Source organism: Columba livia, chromosome 19 (assembly GCF_036013475.1).
Source record: "Columba livia isolate bColLiv1 breed racing homer chromosome 19, bColLiv1.pat.W.v2, whole genome shotgun sequence".
Taxonomy (NCBI): domain Eukaryota; kingdom Metazoa; phylum Chordata; class Aves; order Columbiformes; family Columbidae; genus Columba; species Columba livia.
In genome coordinates this window covers 6845756-6864617 of record NC_088620.1, presented here as the reverse complement: position 1 = coordinate 6864617, position 18862 = coordinate 6845756, and the positions used below count along the sequence as shown (strand labels likewise).

At 45.2% G+C, this 18862-nt stretch overlaps 1 protein-coding gene and 1 long non-coding RNA gene across 2 annotated transcripts in view; both read right to left on the bottom strand.

Moving 5' to 3' along the window:
* The window catches only part of BRINP1 (BMP/retinoic acid inducible neural specific 1), an 82952-nt gene extending 78355 nt beyond the window's left edge, over nt 1-4597 (bottom strand). Inside the window, exon 1 of the mRNA XM_065035942.1 lies at nt 4169-4597. The gene's annotated coding sequence lies outside the window, so the exon portion shown is untranslated. The remainder of the gene's footprint in view (nt 1-4168) is intronic.
* Nucleotides 4598-6197: 1600 nt separating this feature from the next.
* The window catches only part of LOC110358536 (uncharacterized), an 85883-nt gene continuing 73218 nt past the window's right edge, over nt 6198-18862 (bottom strand). The window contains exon 4 of the long non-coding RNA XR_010467119.1: nt 6198-6275. This is a non-coding gene — a long non-coding RNA (uncharacterized LOC110358536). The remainder of the gene's footprint in view (nt 6276-18862) is intronic.

Here is an 18862-nt window from a genome sequence, read left to right as displayed (position 1 = left end):
GCCTCAAGGCTGCAAGAAAACAGCTCACTGAGCGTGGGGCTGAGAAGGCACAGACATGTATTAAGCTCCCCAACCCAGCCACAGAGGGAATCCTGGGCTTGACTCTGAGGCCCTTTTCAAAATAACACATTTACACCCAACTTATGCCACCCTCACTTAGGATCTGATCCAGCATCCCTGCAGCAAACTTGAGTCCTCCAATTGTCTTCAGCTCAGTCTAAATCAGCTGCTCCTCTGATTTCTGCTCTTTCTCCCCTTCCTCTAGTCCTAGCCCTTTTTCTTTTCTGAAATGGCACAGCTCAGCCTGCCAAGTCAGCAACACCTATCGCGCACCTACTCTCCAACCCTGCTGAATGTCACGTCATTTGTCTAGTCCAGCTCTGCCCATGTCTGACTCTCTCCAGACAGAACCCAGCAGATATGTCCACTTTCCTTCCCCAGGCTGCTCTGCTTGCTGATGTTTCCCTTTTTCACACACTGATTTCAAGCTGCAGCCCTGTCCAACCGAGCTCTGGTCTCATCAAGTCAGCTGGACACGGCAGTGCAGGGGCACAGAGAGCAGAAACCTTTCCTGGCATCTGAGAACACCCTGGGCTATCACATCCAGCTGGGAGGAGATGCTCTGCCCTAACTCAGCCCAGCACCATTCAGTAACTCAGCATCCTGCCCCAGGCAGCAGGCATCTCCCAAGCAAGAGGAAGAACCAGGGGATCAGATTGTGGTCCACGGGTCTATTTAGACGCCAGATCCCTCCCTGCATGGATATTCTGTCTTTCTGAGAAGCTGCTCTGTGTGGCCTGGAGGGAAATGGGCCAAGGTCCTTATGGTTGTTAAAAATCCCATGATACTTTTGCAAGAGGGATGGTGTAAATCAAACCACAGGGCACAAGCTACCTAACTCCGGGTAATTTATATTCTGCCTCACTAAGTTCATCTCTGCACTTTCAATGCATGAAGTGATTTTTCACTTCCCCTGTAGTATTTGCTGGCACGGAAAAGCTGCTGGGCTCTGTCCCAGAAGTAGCTGCATTTCATCACCGGGTAAAAAGATTCCTGCGTGTATCAGGCCAGATCCTCAGCAGAACTCCCGTCTCCCCCCAAAAAAAACAGCGCGTTTGTAGCCAGAAAGGATCCGGCCCAAACCCATTCAGCTGCACCTGGGCCCCTTGGAGAAGAGAGCCCTGTTGTTATTTATCGTTCCCCCGCCCCCGCATTATTATTAGCGCTTGGCTCCGGCTCGGCGGGGCCGCGGGGGTGAGGGGCGGGCGATCCCCGCGCTCCGCTCCGCGCCGCTCCGCGCTGCGTGGAGACACAGCGCCCCCTCCTGGGGCCCGGCGGCAGGAGCCGGCGCTGGCGCAGCGGGCGCGGAGCTGCGCGGGGGCGGAACTGGGGGGGTATCTTTCCCGCGCTTCCACCGCTGTGAAGCAGGGGTCTCTCCCTGGTTTTCCATCTGCAAACGTCACGCCTCGGGGTGATTTTGGGGCTCATCATTCCCATTTCTGATCTTCAGCTTCCCCCCCCCATTATTTTTTCCTGCCTTCTTAACGTCTCTGCATCAACTGTAAGTACTGTACCAGCACAGAGCCCTGGATAAACTACAGAAATCCCCCTCCACTTCTGGAGGTGAGCAGAGAGACGGGTACAGTTCTGGACTGGAGTCAGTTTCTGCAGCACGTTCCTGAGTGCTGCACTCTGAGCAGGCAGCAGGACTTCTGCCTGAGCAAAGACAGAAGGACTGGGCTTGGAACTATTTCTGTTACACAGACAAGAACGATCATTGTCTGCCAGCAGACCCACCCCATGTAGTGTTTAGCATCAGCATAACACACACTTCTGATGTAGTAAACAGCAGAGGTGAGGAGGGAACACAGACACACTCTCCGTCATCTCTTCTGGGACACCTTTTACCTAGAGAAAGCCATCCGTTCACCATCCATTCCTCCTCTCTGAAGTCCTAACACAGACTTTAATCATCCTCACTATATTCTGCTCTGGGAGGGCTGAACAGTCTCCTCACTAGGCCCTACAGAAAGAGGTGAAGGGGAGGAAGGTCAGAGGGGAGATGTTGATTAAATACATCTAACACCAGTGGCATCATCTCCCCTGCACATACTACACCATTTCTGATCAAAGGTGCTTGCAAAAGCATGGGAGTGTTTGTACTCCAAGGATGGGTTTTGCCCTGAAGCAGGGTAAGACTGAAGTGGAGCCTTGCACCCTGTATGTTTTAGCTACAGATACCTGTGTTGTTTTGCTCCCATGCACACTCTCACAGGGGAAAATGCAGCGTAACTCTAGCAGAGCACTTCCCATACTCACAGACTCCAGCTCTTTATCAGAGAGAGCATGATGGGTACGAGCTTGCCACTGCTCCCCCCGCCATCTCCCTGGTCCCCTGTCTGCTGCTTGTCTGCCTTTCCAGTACCAAAATCATGAGTCCTGGGAACATGTGAAGAGCAGTAAAACAGATGTAGATATATAAGACATAGTGAGCTTTTTCCGCTGAGTCGCAAAGGGCTTTGGAGTCAGACAAACCCCAAATCAATGCCTGGAACTAACTAAAAGGGAGAAGACTATGCTGGAGGAACAAACCACCTACTGAGAGACCTGCAAAGAAGACAGCGTGTGTGTGCTCATGTGAATGTCTGAATGTTTGATTCACATAATGAGAATCTCAGTGCAGTTACTTCTGCACATTACAGTGTGTGTTCGTGTGTAGATCAGGTCTCTGTGTCTGAGCGCAGGGGAACCGTGGGGCTGCGCAGCTCCAATAGGTGTTTGCATCCATGTGAGAGCGAGACCAAGATGCTGTATTTAAGCACGGGGTGGACTGTGTGAGTTCGGCAGCATGTGTTTTGTGTGCTTAGCATGTACATGCATGCAAGGGAGACCACGACTGCTTGTCTATGTGGTGTGTGGGAGGGAGAGAGCCCGGGTTTGTCTGTCACTCACAAGCAGATCTGGATCAATCCTTTTCCTTTTTAAGGAATTTTTTTTTAAATCATTTAATATTTCTTATGCCAAAGCCTCATCTCCTTTTTACTCACTACCTCCTCCTCTCACCATTCCCTGAATACTTTTCTACAACTCTTAGGAAAGCAGTTGTACTGCTATTACCAAATTATTATAATTATACACCCAGATGAGCAGCCAAAGTAAAGCATGAAGCACCCTTCCATCCTGCCTAGTGCAGATGTCAATCACAAGGCTAAATTCACACATTAAGACCGCCAGCATTCCAACTGCTGCTTGTTTCTGCCCATGAAGAGGAGGCTACACCTAAGAAGTGACACCCCCTCCTCTTCCCCCCTCCTAAGTGGAAACACAGAGGGATTCTCCAAAGCCAAAATACACTCACACCTACAGCCCTCCTCTCTTTTGACTATCACTGGGTCTTCAGACCCAGGCTGTGCTGGACCTCGGGGATGATGTAATGGCGTGGAGATGCCCTCTGTCCCCCTATTCCCCATGGACTGGAAAAGGCAAAGTTATGCTCCACATCAGCCTCCTAAGTAGCACTGAGAGCTGAGCTGGAGAAAACCAATCTCCTGCACTGTGGGATGCAGCTCCCCCCACCCCCGCCATCGCTGCCCTCCCCCGGCTCTGCCGCTGTCTCCCAGTCCCCACGAGAAGTCGAGGCAATCAGCCCAGTGTGGGATTGAAGGCGACAGACTTTCCTTTTCCTCCGCGATTTGCTTGTCACTTGTGAAAACGGAACAGTGGATTAAGTGGAGATGACACCATCTCCTTGGGGACTGTGTGTCGTCGTCCCCCCCCCTCCCTGGGATGTATCAACACTCCGGAATATAGATGGAGCCTGGCTTCCTCCCACCCCCACCTCAATTCGGGGGCTGAAACCCTATTGCCAGGCATCTTCCTGGAGCTACATCTTTCCCCAGTAGGATCCAGTGCTCCCAGTCTCCCCAGTACCGTGCTCACCACACACACAACCGCTAATCGGGCTGCAGGACTTCTGCCATCCAGCCCCCACTCCATCCTCCCTGTAACTCCGTGCCCAAGGTGGGGGTGCAAGGCAGAGAAAACGTGTGCACGGCCGGGGGCGGAGAGGGACCGCGGGGCGCGTTACACAACGCGGCCGAGGCAGGACGGGGGAGCCCGGTGGGCGCCCGCAGCCGGGGCATCGCCGCAGCCGCAGCGCTCGCCTTACCTGATGCTAACGTCCCTCTCTGGCGGAGATCTGGTCGCCCGTGGGTTTTATTCGGCTCGGTAGGAACTTGTGGGAGAGCTTCTCTGTCCAGCTGGCATACTGGGTGCTGGGCTGATAATGCAGGCGTGAAAATCCTGGGGCTCTAGCAGTCCTTTTCATGCTCAGACAGAAAATCCCCTTCCTTGATCCAGATCGCGGGCATTAAGGGCAGAGGCAAAGAAAAAAAAAAAAATTCCTTTTTTCTCCCTCGTCCTTTTGCTTGCCTTTTCCACCCCCCCTTCCCTTATTCCTGTGCCCCTCCTCTCTTCTGCTGCTCAGTTCGTAGCCATCGGGGGAAGGAGCAGAGGCAGCAGGGAGAATGGAGAGAGGGTTAGAAATAAAAATGAAAAGGGCTCCAGGAGGGAAGTGAGAGGCTGGGCTTGCCACCGGGGGAGGGGCTTGGAGCGGTCTGGAGAGGATGAATGGGGAAGAGGAAAGTGGGGAGGAGCCCCAGCCTGGCCATTTTATTCTAAGAAGTGTTTTGTACATAATTACAGAAGGGGGAGGGGCGGGGGCGCAAAAAGGAGGAACTTAAGCTCCGGCCAGACGGAGCCTGGGCCGTGGGAAGAGAGGATGAGACCGGGAAGAGCCGCTGGACGGGGCTGTGGGGGATCTAAACTTGTTTGTCCCTCGGATTGGGGGAGGAAGCTGCAGCAGGACCGGTTACGATTCCAGGCAGCCCTCACGCGTTGCATTCTTTTTTTTTCTGCCCCCTTATTTTCTGCTCACCACAGCCAGGCAGCACGGGGCTCGATTCGCCGAGCAGGGAGCTGCTGGGGAGGGAGAGGCAGAATGGGGAGCAGGCTATTCCCCAGCCTGACGCCATACTGGGGGGGTTCCCACCTCGAGGAGTTACAAATAGGAGAGGTGGGAAGCCCCCGATGCGGAGTCAGGCTGGGGACACCCCGCTCCCCGTGCCCCGAGCGGGCGCGGTTCAGCACCGCGGACAGCGGCGGGCGGCGACGGGGCCGCAGCGGGCCCGGGGCTGCGCGTCCCTCCGCGCCGCAGCGCGGTGCCTCCGCCGGTACCTCCGCCAGGCTCAGCGCTCGGCAACGGCCCGGAGCGGGCTGGGCTGGGCTGGAGGCGGCCGAGCCGAGTCCCCCCGGCAGGCAGCGGGCAGCCGGCTGCTCTCCCAGAGCCCCGGCTGGATCCGTCCGGAAGGGCGGGTAGAAGTCACATCGCGGGGCTCGGGGAAGGTTTGAGATGTGAGTGCCTCAAGGGCACGACCCACCCAGGCAAATCTCAGTAGCTCGAAGGCAAGGCAGCATTTAACGATTCCTGCAGTTGTGCGAGGTTTCTAGCCAGGGACCCCTCAGACAAGCCACTGATGAAAGGAAAATAATTCAGACACCTTGTGCAGGGTATATGGGGATAGGAGGGCAATGGGAGACACCTTTCTTCCATCCCCTCCTTGTCTGGCCTGCAAGGACACTCTGTCCTTCACTCACCCATCCCTGTGGCTACAGAACATTGTCTTAAGCTAAATCTTCAGCAAATCTTTCCTAAGCAGAATTAGAAGCTGTTTGGTTAAACTCCAGGCTGCTCTGATAGGGCTGAAGCTTAGCTTATCTCAGTTACAGCATACAAAATGCTCCCGAGTTTTACTTTTTTTCCAAGTGACTGTTCAGCTGCAAAGCACACTTGCTGGTAAGCCATCCCTGTTTCTGTCACATTGGCTCATATAAAAGGCTGAAATGATTCTCACAGATTCCCCTGGTAAAAAGCCACAGAGGAATGGCTTACACCATGCAGTTTGAGGGATCAGGGCTTGTACAGAATATATAGCTATAAAGAACTCATTTAAACAAATAAGCATTTGGATTTACCACCAGTGTGTTCTTTCATTGGTGCTCTTGGCATTTACCAGAGATGGAAAAGGAATCCTCTCCTCCATGAGGTTGTTTGAAATCAAAGCAAAAGCTCCATGAACAAGTGGTGTAGTCACATGGCACCTACCGATTCAACTAATCCAACAACAATGGCAGTCTTACCTCACTACCTCTGGGAAGGCTACTGTGTGATTTGGTCTAGCAGGATGTGGCGGTACCCAGCCTGGTACTTTGTATTCCTGTGAAGAGAGAGTGAGAGAAAACAGGTGAGATGATACTCTTCAGGCACCCAAAGGTCTCATGGACCAAGAGAACAAATCAAATAGTCTATAAAAAGTAACACCTTATTCCAGAAAATCAGAGTCAACAAACTTCTTGGAACCAGTGCCCTGCCTAGAAACAAGTATTCCTACCATTATCATAAAAACATAAGAGAAAAATTAAACAAATATAGTAGTTTTGCTCATCATTTTCCTATCCCAAAATGTTTTCTCTCTTTTTTACCCCAATTCACACACGCACTATTGCTGCCTCTTTCCCAAAAGCTTTTACTGTCTCTGTATCAAAAGAGGATTATTTGGTGCATTGAGTATTCAACATGTTCTCTTACAGTATTGTTGTGTTCAATGAGCTTTGCTCATCTGAATGGACACTCACTGCATAGTCCACTGGTTTAATTTGCTGCTTTGGAAACCTAAGCAGGTTACAGCATATTTAGCTATGTGTCTGTTCTTATGTGTCAAAGATAAGGCTTCTGGATGCCATTTTTAAAAACAAAATTATTTCACTTCAGTAGCTTTCTCTTTTCAGTGGTCTCTTCTTTTTAGTCTTAGATATTTCAACTCATCTTCTCCCTGCAATGAACAAAGCCTGGATCTTCACCCCAAATCAGCAAAGCTCCATTGAACAAGAATTCAAGAATGTCTATTTCTTCTTCCAGTAAAGACTTCTTTTAAACTGTTAACAATTTTAGTATGTCCAATCCTCACTTTTTTGTCCTCTTTCAACAGTTGTCTTAAAAGCAATGTTTAGATTATTTTTTAAAAACTATAATATTTTTCCTACAAAGAAAATAGAAACTAGTCAATCAAGGGAGAATACAAAGACAAACGAATTCATAACGCACATGGTGTAAAAAGACAGTCTCACTTTTGTAACCACTAGGTGAAAAAATATGAAATTATAGTGGTGGCAAGGATCAGGAAACAGTAATTTGTGCTATGAGAAGTTTAGGAACACATCACATGAAACCGAGACATCTAGAAAACAGTGTCCACATTGTTCACATAACAGTTTCCACAAGAATGAGTAAATGGGTTTCCACCATGTGCTCCGATTGTGCTGTGGGTTCATTACAGTATTGAACTAAACACTGCACAGCTGCTCACTCACTCCCCTCTGCCCCCCACTCCAGCGGGATGGGGCAAGAGGAAGAGTAAAAGCAAGAAAAATTGGGGGTTAAGACAAAAATTGTTATTAACTGAATGAGAAGTAGGAGAAAAAAAAAACAAAAAAACAAAAAAACAAGTGATGTAATAGTAATCACTCCCCACCTCCCACAGGTAGACTGACACCCAGCTGGTTCCCAATCAAAAGATGGGTAACCTAGCTAAAAGCCCCTTTTCCCCCTTTTTATTGCTGAGCATGATTTTATATGGCATAGAATCTCTCTCTGGTTAGCTCAGGTCATCTGCCTGGTTGTGTCCCCTCCCAGCTTCTTGTGTATCCCCCAATCTGGGTACTGGGGGTGGCAGAGTGAGAAACGGAAAAGGCCTTGATGTGCTGCAAACACTACTCAGCAACAGCTAACGCATGAGTGTGTTACCAGCCTTCTTTTGGTCACAAACCTAAACCAGATGAGCTGCTATGAAGGAAATTAACTCTATCCCAGATGCCACAAAGTGCCATTTCCTTGTGCAAAAGGAGCTGTTATGTGCCAACTGCACACAGGGAACGCTTCATTTCTGTTTGTAATTCTACAGCAAAAACACACTCCAGAGTCCCCTGGGCTGGTGAAGATAATCAAACACTACTCTGAGTTCTCATGCTACCAGCAAACTTCTTCTTTCCACGTACCCTGTTGCGCTGCCTTCCTTGAGGATGCAGAATGTATTCTTGTCAAGGTTTTGCAGACTTCATTGTTTATTACAGTCTAAAAATGGATTTAACTTGCTTTGTGAGCATTGTATTGATATTCTGGTGCTCTCTCAGTCTCTTGTGAAATGTATTTCCTCTTTCTACTCTGCAAACAATATCACAGTAAGTAGCGATCTTATTTATACTGTGCTTTGTGTTCGTTGTGTAGATACCAAACTCCTAAGCACCAACCATATTCATATGCTGTTGGTATCTTTTAATAAGTGGGTGTTTCAGTGTTCACAAAGCAGGATGGGTGATATGAAGGGCTGTGTGGACAGGCAAATATTAGGCTATTTTGATGGACTGTGGGAAGAAATCTGGGAGTGGGATCAAGGCTAAGAGACAAGGAGCTAGTAGAGACTGTTTCTACCACCTCTGATACATAATTAAAGATTTATAGTCAAGGCCTGAGCAGGGGCTGAGGGAAAGGCTGGAATCCCCTGATAACCTAACTAAAATGTTGGCAGGTCCCAGCAGAGTGGGAAGAAACAGTTGGGAATATTTTTGTCCTTCCCTCTCTGATAGCTGGTTCCTCTGTGTTAAACTGAACCATCCTCGGTGCAGCTCTAGAAGCTTGAAGCACTGAACCCACTGAAGTTTCCAGTCAGGTGCTGCTCCATCTTTGCACTGCTCCTCAATTAACATATCCCAAATTTATCTTTTGAGATAAATCCATGTCCAGCATCAGACCAAAGGAATAAATGTCACAGCTTCAAAATTTTACTTCGGCTGCCCTAGGCTCTCAGATTTCAGGACACTGGGAACAAGCACCACAAGCCTCTGGGGGTTGCAAGAATGAGGTTTTCAGTCTTCTGAAGTACAGTTTCTAATGACCTTTTTTGGTATTTTTGCTACTGTTCTTGAGTAGGAAGCAGACGCCTTGTGATAAAGAATAGTGGTTTGTCTCTCATTGAAGCTTAAAGTAAGACAGCAACCACTACTATAAGGTCAGTTCTAGGAAAATGTAGTGAGCAGAAAGCACAGTGATAACTGATTTTTCCCAGCTCAGAAGATTGTTTCCTGACCACCACTGATATGAGGGTTCCTGGCCAAGGCCAACTGATGCAAAATTAATGATGTGATCCAATGAATTCATGGGGAATTAGAGCAGGCCAGGCTCTTGGATTTTAGGTATTTGTCTAAATATTCTCTCCAGTTAACAGAAAGGGCTAATTTTAACTCTACAAATGTAATCTTCTTTTTATCTTAGACACTATCTTCAATGTGGTATGAATTTTCTTCTGAAATTAGCTCTCTGTGTTGACTCTAAAGGGAACAAATCAGCAGCTCATACTTAATTCCTAAATTTTAGAGATGAAGCTAGATGAGTTGAATACCTTCCTCTAGAGCTTGCTGAGGTGCACAGAAGAGAAAGCAATTGAACCCATATCTGCTGATTTTCCCATGTTACTCACAAATCCATCCTCTTTATTAGCAGTCTTTCATATTCACTATTGTTACTATTGTCTGGTACCAAGTACAAGTCATCAGTATTCATCACCTGCAGCTTAGTTTCCTTCTGAACTTGGAGTAAGGCTTTCAAAAGGGAACTACTTGTAACTCCCAACCCATCATGAGCTGTGCACTGCAGAGAAGGTTTCAAGCCTCACTCTGCCTCTGTCTGCAATCACTCAGCACTTCAGACCACTCGAAAAAATGTTGGTAGGTGAAACCCTACAAGCAGTCAAATGCAGGGACTTGGATGTTCAATTGAGCTTTTTTCCTCCCATATTCCTTGCTCCAATATATGTTCTTGCATCTGTTTCATATCCCAGAGCTGCAAAAAGTGTTCATTGCAAAGGAGATGGCAAAGCAAAAGGCACTAATATTTCTCCATGTTTGTGAAGCGGGCATGAGAAGAAGATATCTTAGCTTGATTAACAAGGGTTGCTGGAAGAAGTGGACAGCCACTGTCGTGGGTAGTTTTTCTAAGCTTATTCTGAAACATGTCAATGGGAGTTAGAGTCGGTGCTTCTTTCCTGATTTACTCAAGAGAAGCCAGCGCACATCTAACATGGCTGCACTAAGTACAGAATAACGATACCACTTCCAGCATAAAACCAAGTCATAACTTGCATACACATCCAACTGGATGATTGTTAAATTTATGCTGATATGCTGTAACTGTGTGGGCAATTTTTTTCAGCTCATGAAACGGATCGCACTAGATGTTTCATCGTTGTCTTTTTATCTCTGGATTATAAATAATGACCAAGACACCTGGCTATCTGCCGCAAAACAAAGTGGGTAAATTCCATTTGCTGGAGCCCAGGGATCCAAACCACCAGTGCAGGGAGTCCCACACAGATTAGTGCAGCCAAATTGCGCTTTTTCATCAACAGTAGTCCAGGTCAAAATGGACTATCACCATTAACTTTGCACAAACCAATGTACCTGGCAACTCCTGGGTAGAGAAAGAGGAGTAAGAAGTAATTTTTTTCTTTTCCCTTTCCCCCCTGGGTATCATTTATTATTTATTTGGGAGAAAAATCTGAATTTAAGTCACTAAGGAATGGCATGTTTTACAGTGTGCTGCTACTCTGAGATAAGCATGCTTTGCCTCTGGTCTGCAGTGAGTCACCAGGTTGATAGCTGGTGCATACAGCACCCTGAGAAGTGAGGTTATTGTTACCACACAGTAACCACATGCCTTGAGCAGGGCTATTTCTCAGATACAATAAGGACTTTTCATCTTGTTAAGAAAAACTTGATGCGATCAGTTTTCAGGAACTACATTGAAAGGCACACACCTAAGTGCTTTACAAAAACTCTGCATAAACACAGCCTCTCAGGCTATGCTGGTTAGTGGTTAGAGCAGGAAAGGACAAGTCAAAATGTTCAGGAATCTGATGTACCATATCCAGGTGTCTAGGACCAAGATCTTAGTGTGCAGCGTGAAAACACAGCTGCCAGGATATTTAGATGTAGCTTTTATGCTACAGTTTCCCAAGCAGCATGTTAAAGAGTGTGTATAAAAACTCCACCATGTTTATTTTATTTGGATGCTTCCCAAAGCAAAGACAGCTCCTTGCTCTGTGTATACACACCTCTCCCCAAGCAGCCTGAAATCAGCTGCTGCCTTTCTCTGCTAGTGGTAATATTACTAACAATGAACTTTGCCTACATGCTGCTTCCCCTCCTGCTGTCCAGACACGCTCTGGTACCAGCATGTTACAGCTTTCTATGACAAACATTTCATTCACTGCATTTCTTCAGGAGTGGGTTGAATGTTAGGCAGAAATTCAGTGTAGGGGATTCTACAGGTTCTTATTTCCTATTTTTCCCCCCCTCTTGGTATCAGTTTGTCCATGGCAGCTCTGACCCAGACGAGATGTCTCCCCTAGAGCACTGTCATCCCCAATGTCCCAGTGCTGGTACAACAGATTCATATCCAAGGTTGAGTTTTTAGAGCCAACACTTTTTTTGGTTGTCAGCAATGAATTCTGCACACAGACACTCAAGGCAACTTAAAGGGCTGTGGCTGTCAAGTGTTTCTTTATGTAGTGTTCAACTCCTGTTTTCAAGCTTTTCTTTTGCTTGTGACACCTTCTCCAGAAATAAACATTTCTTCCCCTGCTAGTTTTAGATCATTTCTTTCAAGCCAGTCAGCATTCAACTCTCATGTTTCTTGAGGAAAATCATCCAGTTCACCTCTGGAGGGAGTGATCTATTGCATAAAATGTGCAGGACTAGCTCAAACATCTGGGTTATATTTTTGGCTCTGCTGTTGGATGGCCACAATCTCAAAGGGATCACTTCTCTTCACTTGTGCTTCCATCTATGCAACATGAGTGATAATACGCCAGTCTAATGCTCATCTTGTTGGGATTATTGTTGTTTGTATAACTTTCACCTAGAAGCCAGAACTGAGCTAACTGCAGTTACCCACCCAGCTTTTTATCTACACAGCAGCATGAAGGCACAATGGTAGCAACATATTAAGGTGTTTATAGGAAACAGCACTGAGAGCATCATGGTTTACACCCACATCTCCACTCCTGCAGTTATCTACACCGGCAAGAATAAGATATCACAGGAATGCCAACACTCTATGAAAGCCTCATTTGGCTTGGTAGATCATCCTGATGGAAGTTATAAGGCCTGGCTCACAGACCTCAGCATCACAACAGGTGAAATCAAAAGGAAGCAGTAGTCACCCTGCTGTTTACAAGAGGGATGTAGAAAGACTATGTTCTACACAAAACCAGGCGTAGAACTGGGACAAAAGGTCCAGTTAAATGTCTCTAATCTCCAAATCATTCATCCTGATGCAGGTGCCAACAAAAGCCACTATATAGGGGCAAAGTAATTATTTTTATTCTCTTTCTTGCCTTGCTGCTTCACCAATAGTCGATCAATATGGTCATTAAAGATCTGAGAATGGGTTCAGTTGGTTAATCTGCACCTCAAGTACAACACAGAGAGAAAGGAAAACAAAAACCCCTCAATCATGTAGCTCTTCCAGAGCCATCACCAGCCCTTTGTTTGGAAAAAGAGTTGTATCCATGGATGTGTCTCTCACAAAGGAGAAGGCACATGGGCCTGGGTTTTCAATAGGCATTTGGAATACAGGAGCTATTTCTCACCAGAGACAATTTGTAGGTAGGTCAGATTTAGAGGATGAACTGACTGAGGTATCCTTTAAATAGCTGGCTTATTGTATACTTAGTGTATTCCTCTAACAGGCTTATGCTATCATTAAGTCTTCTATGGAAGAAGGGAGCCATTGTGCCACTGTAACACCGACCTAATTAGCTCTGCTGAGGATTTATTTAAACAGGTTTATTCTAACAAGTTTATGCTTTTAACGTCTGATAACTGATTTGTTATAACTCTTTTTAATGAGTCTCCGTCTTCCTCAGAGTTTAATTCTTTTTGCTGCTGCTCAGTAAGGTTTTGCATCTACATAGAAGGCAGATTGTACTGTGTTTAGGCTTTGATAAGCTTTATTCTTATAGCAGATACTCATTTCAGTGTACTGAAGTACATGGATGTACCTGTATCCACGTGAATAGGAATGTGTGAAAGAAGAAACTTTTCTGTATTGCAGTTCAGTACAGTGCTTTTCCTCCCAGTGAGGGCCAAACTGTCTTGCAAATGATCACAATCAAATCCTGCTTGCTGAAAGGAAATACTACTATTGATATGAAGTGGGTTTCTAATCAGACCCATAGACAAAACTCCCAATTGATGCACTCACCAGCAAAATGGTAGATGGATACTTGCGTACAAGATAACTCTGAACATGGTGTGATGCTGTTTTTATCTAGAATCATCATGGAATACCAGGTTCCACAGCACCATGAGGTTCCCTTGGGTGACAGGGTGAGATGCTCCCTAGGCTTTTACAAGAGCAAAATGTGAGAACACAGGGTTGTTCTGACCCTGATGCTCAAGGTGAGATATTCAAATCCTCTGACTAGGCAAAGCATTCTGTTACAGCCTCTTTTTCAGAAAAAAAAAAAAGGCAGTATATTTCAGAGTGTGCATAGATAGAGCTATGAAAAGCAGCTAAGCGTGCAAACACCCCTCTTCTAAAGGTTCTTAACAAACAAATATAGCTTCGCTCTAATGAGACACTGTTTCTATCCTACTTCTGCAAGTAGGGAAACTCAAGCAAGAGCTGTCAGAGCATTAACTAGAATTGCCCTGTGGATCACAGGAATAGATTTTAGCTTTCCCAGCCCAGTCCTGTAATCTCAGGCTTTGTGTTCTCCACACAGAAACATCAGCTTGTTACAGCCTAAAAGAAGAGCGGAGGTGGGAAATGACCTATGTTTAGGCCAAAAGATAACACAGTGATCTAGACTCAAATAATAGGAAGGATAGTTAATAACACATAATTATTAATATTTGAGCATTATTTATGTATTATATATAACTAACGATGAAAAATGGCTGATGGGTTTTAACCCACATTGCTATACTATGTACCACTTGATTCAGATCTTAGTGGACAGACTCACCTTTTGATGAGCTTCTTCACAGTCACATTCAACCAAGATGTGCCTCAGCTACAGAGACCACCATGAAATTGATGTCTGGTGGGAGAATTTTATGTCATCTTTAGAGTGTTATTTTGCACAGGTAAGAGAAAAGGAGGTTCAGGGACAAGCCAATGCTTTTGCCTCTCAGAAGCTGCGAGTCTGCTGTAAGAATGAAGTAACATCTCTGTGTAAAGGGAAGAGGGAGTGCAGGTAGTCTGTCCCCCTGCGTGTACACAGACATAAAGCCTCCATCTTCTAGATTTATTAACACATTTAGGATGAGGTGGAAATAGTCTCATAGATGAGAACCTGACAGACTGAGGGGACTTATCCTTAAAATAACATAGAAAAGATGTGTCCAGACAGGAAATTTAACTGTTACTTCCAAAATAGCAAGCCTGTTTCCTAACTCCTACATCAACCTTCCCCTAATGGAAGCTTTCATTCCACAGTGCCTCAAAACTCGTAATCAGAAGTGAAGAATTAACTAACATGGTTTTGTGTATAAATGAAGTTCAGAGGCCCTGGGGACAACTGTTTGTTTCCATTTTCACCACTTCAGCTCTGCCAGTGTTTCTTTTGAGGGTCTGCTAGCAAAGGTTCTACAATTGGAGGGAAAAGAAAAATTCAAAATTATTCTCCACCAAAATTTTACTGAAGAGTTCTCAGCATGGAGGGCAATATTTCCACCACATAACAATATATCTGCTTCCTGCTATTAAAGTCTTCCACCCCTTGAAATCCAAACTGGGAAATATCTCTAATAACAGTAGGCTCTGAGAACAATCCATCAAAAACATGGTTTCCCCAAACAGGCCATATTCACAGGAGACAAAAAGGTTCCTTCTCAGCACTCATTATAAACATACAAACTGACCAATAGCTGCAGAAGAGAGATGGATGTACATTCCCTAATGAAATGGTTTTTCATTGAAAACTGTCAGACTTTTGACACCAAACTTTGCAGGGAAAAGGTTTTTAGCTTGGCATAACTTCTCCATCACGGGATTTTACTTACAGTAAAAACAAAGAAAGAATCTTTCAGTCTGGCATCATGGGATGTGCAGATGAGTCCAGGAAGTCAGAGCATGGGACTCTGAGTCTATCTTAGTCCCTGGGCTCTTTGCTCAAGAACTGAGCAGAGTTTGTAGGAAGGGAAACTGTGGATCAGCCTTACAGGTTTCTCATTCCTCCCATCCCCTGAGCTCAGCCCTCTCTCCTACTGCATGATACTGAACATAGGTATAACAAGGCGGGGGAAGAATATAAAATAACCAGCCAAGCAAAAAACACCCCACAGTCCCTTTGCTTTTGACACACAAAGGGCAACACAAACAGGGGGACTGCAGTGTGATTTCTGTTTATCTCCTCTCTGCATTAAGGAATGTCCATGTTTTGCTTCTGGGAGCATCTCCATAGCTATAGTCATAGACCCTTCTCTTGAAGATGTTACAGAAGCCACTTGAGACAGGACAAGGAGAGGGGCTTTGAGGACAGCAGTCCCAGCCCATCACCACCAGCTCACTCAGTGCTCTCCAGTTCTGTGACTCAGCTGTGACGATAAAAAGTCATTTCAGTTTCAGCCAAAGCGTGACCTTAGTAGCAGCACAGGTCATGCAGACACTGTTGACCAAGGATTTGTTTTAACACTTCTGATTAAGAGCGAAACCTCATCCCCGTGGCTCTCCAGTTTGATTTGTAGTCTATAAGTATGAATCTCTACCATTAAAAAAAAACCTCCTTCCACCACTATGGCTCCCCTAATGTCACCATTTATTTCCATCCCTCCACCTGCAGTTTAGTGTGACCACAGGACAGCACCTTTGAGCAGTAAATCATGACTGTCTGAGCTGACCTCCACAGATCTTGTCTATCCATGGCAGCAAGGCTGGCTTCTACTAATCAGCTTCTGTTCTGTTTGCAGGGATAATAAAAAAAAGATATACCTTCGCTCCCCACCAGTTTAACACAGTTGTTTAATACAGTAATTCTGCGAGAATGTGCATGTTGTGAATGACTTACTGTTATTACATGCGTCTAGGGCAGACTGCAGATTCAAAAACAGCGATAAAAGTGCTATTATCCAAAGGACCCCTTTGCCCACCACAATGTTTATGAAAATCATTGTTCTCTTGCAATTTGATTTTCCATTTTATTAAACTGTAAAGCATTGTAAAAGGATAGTGGAAATATATTTGGTTGCTAGAGCCACCTCAATCACATCACAAGAGGGCATGGGATACTCTCTCCAATTTCTCTGCTGCCTTCTGAGAAGAACCACGGTCTTTGAAATAAAGCAGTGGGACTTAACCGATACAACTATTTTCTGCCAGCTGGTGGTAGGGTACCAAAGAGGGTTATAAACCAGGCTGTGAAGGTGGAGAACTACTCCGGCAGGTGTTGAATACAGGTACCAGTTTCAATTAACACAACTCCACCACTTGAGCAACCCCCAGCATGACTCTGAACAGCTACTTCCACTTCTATGAAGCACAGAATGGGGGGGAAAAGGCTTTCTCCCATATTTCCCCCCTGCTCTATTTCACAGAAGGGCTCTTATTATGGTCCAAGTTGTCATTATAAGCATCATACATATGGAGAGCTTCAGCTTGCTGAAGCTCCATAATGTCGAGTTTTTGTCTATTTGCTTCATTTTGATTAGATGAGAATTTCTTCCTTCATTTGGCAAGAAATAGTCCACCTGTACCTTCTTAATCCAGCAGAAATAAAATAATACAAATCTTACTTAACAGAAGAGCAGGTACACCCCACTGCTCCAAATCCCTTTGTTATTGTTGACTTTAAAACCCTTGTATTTGTAAGTCATTATTGTTAACTTGGAATAACATTTTTGCCATTATTCTTTTAATTAATGGTTGCCTAATGCTAGATGGCAACTTCTGTGTAATTTCTCTGACTACTGCACTTCCAGTGACAGAGCAAAGGAGCTGAAAGGGAAATGTTGTGTACTTAGATTAGAAAAATAGTATACATAGCTGGAAAATACTATCTCCTGCTAGAAGAAGAATGGTGATATAGCATGTCTGTTCACCCTTCAGAAGGGAAAGCTCCAGGAGAAAATCCATGCATTGACACCAGTTCCATATTGCTCAATACTGATAAGTTCAAGCATTAAAAAAAAAAAAAAACAACACCCTTCAATCTGTGTAAGGTACTTTCTGTGAAATATAAAACTAGCTTAAAGAGAAAATGATATTTTATTTGACTTCTATTTTCTGATCCTTCAGAAAGGTCACAATAGGTATTTTTCTACTATGAAAACTGAAAGCTTGTTTCTTAAAGTAAGTAGCTAGAAGATGAACTATCTGAATTATAAAATGACACCTGGATCTGGGCCTTTCAGAAAGTAACTGATATTCTGAGATTTACAATAACCTGGTTAAAATGTTTTCAGTGCACAGTACTGAGGTCATAAGAACACCAGGTTAGAAGGGAAACAAGAATCAAAGTATTTTCCCCCTGTCCCCCCCATATTTTGTCAGGATGCCTCTTGATAAACGTTGCACTTTTCATCACTTTGAAACAATACAAATTCTCAAATATTCCCTTGTAGATGTTCCATCCTCCTTTCTGACTCCATTCTCAGGCTCCAGCAAATGCTGCTGAGCATTCCCAAGAGTCACCTCTTTCCACAGGTGGTGGCTTTTTTCTGTAAAGTTTGTTGAAAGTCCTTAAAGAATCACTGTCATGAGATAAAATTTGCACTGCTTTCTTGGGGATATGGCATTGCCAATATCCAGAGATCCTTAGTTACTCAAAAATTTTGTAAGAGACTCCTTTTGTAATATGCAAACCTTTCACCCAGAGGCAAATTCAAGTGAGTATCTTCATAACATTAATATGTTCACAGTCCTATGTCATTTCAGTAGTGAGTGAGCAAACTTCTGCTTCTTAATTAAAACACCACAAAAGGACAGGATGACCTGCCAGCTAAGAAACAAGTATCTGACAATAAAGGTCATCCTACCACCACACTGTAAAGTGGCATTAAGCCCCATGCCAGGAAGCTGCACGGTTCCTGGAGAGACCCCTCCTACAGAGCCAGATGTAGGAGAACAATCCAGCCCAACTGGCTTTTCCACCCACTGTATTTTCTAAGCCTTGATTAGATTCTGCAATCACAGATCAATTGATAATTTCATAAAACTAAGTGAATGGTTGTCAACACTGTAATCAGCCCAGGATGATGTGTATGCGCTGACCTTCAATCCTCTGCCCAGGTGCGTGCATCAAAGATAAAAATGCCTCTTCGCAATGCCTCTCCCTCCCACAGTCCCCAGGCTATTGCTCTTTATGGACTGAGTAAGCTTTTGTTTAATTGGGTACAGCAAAGAGAGAAATAAATAATAACAACACTCAGCCTGTCTCTAGTGACTCCCAGATGGCCACAGTGAGGAGACTTTGCTCTACAGGTGGCCCTCAGGAAAAGTTTGTAAACCTGCTACAAGGGAAAACACACAGACTTTTAGCTCCACAACTGAATACGGTCTTCTCCAGCTCCTCAGCGTGCACTGTGATGACATGACATGGGCACAAGGTCATTTGCCATCCCATCCCCTGGACCTACATCCGCCCTTGAATGAGTATCAATATTAGTCAAGACATGGGAGGTGAGGCAGAGAAGTAAATTACTAACAGCCACTCAGAAAGACTGACCTGAAGTCTTTTAAAAGCAGCTG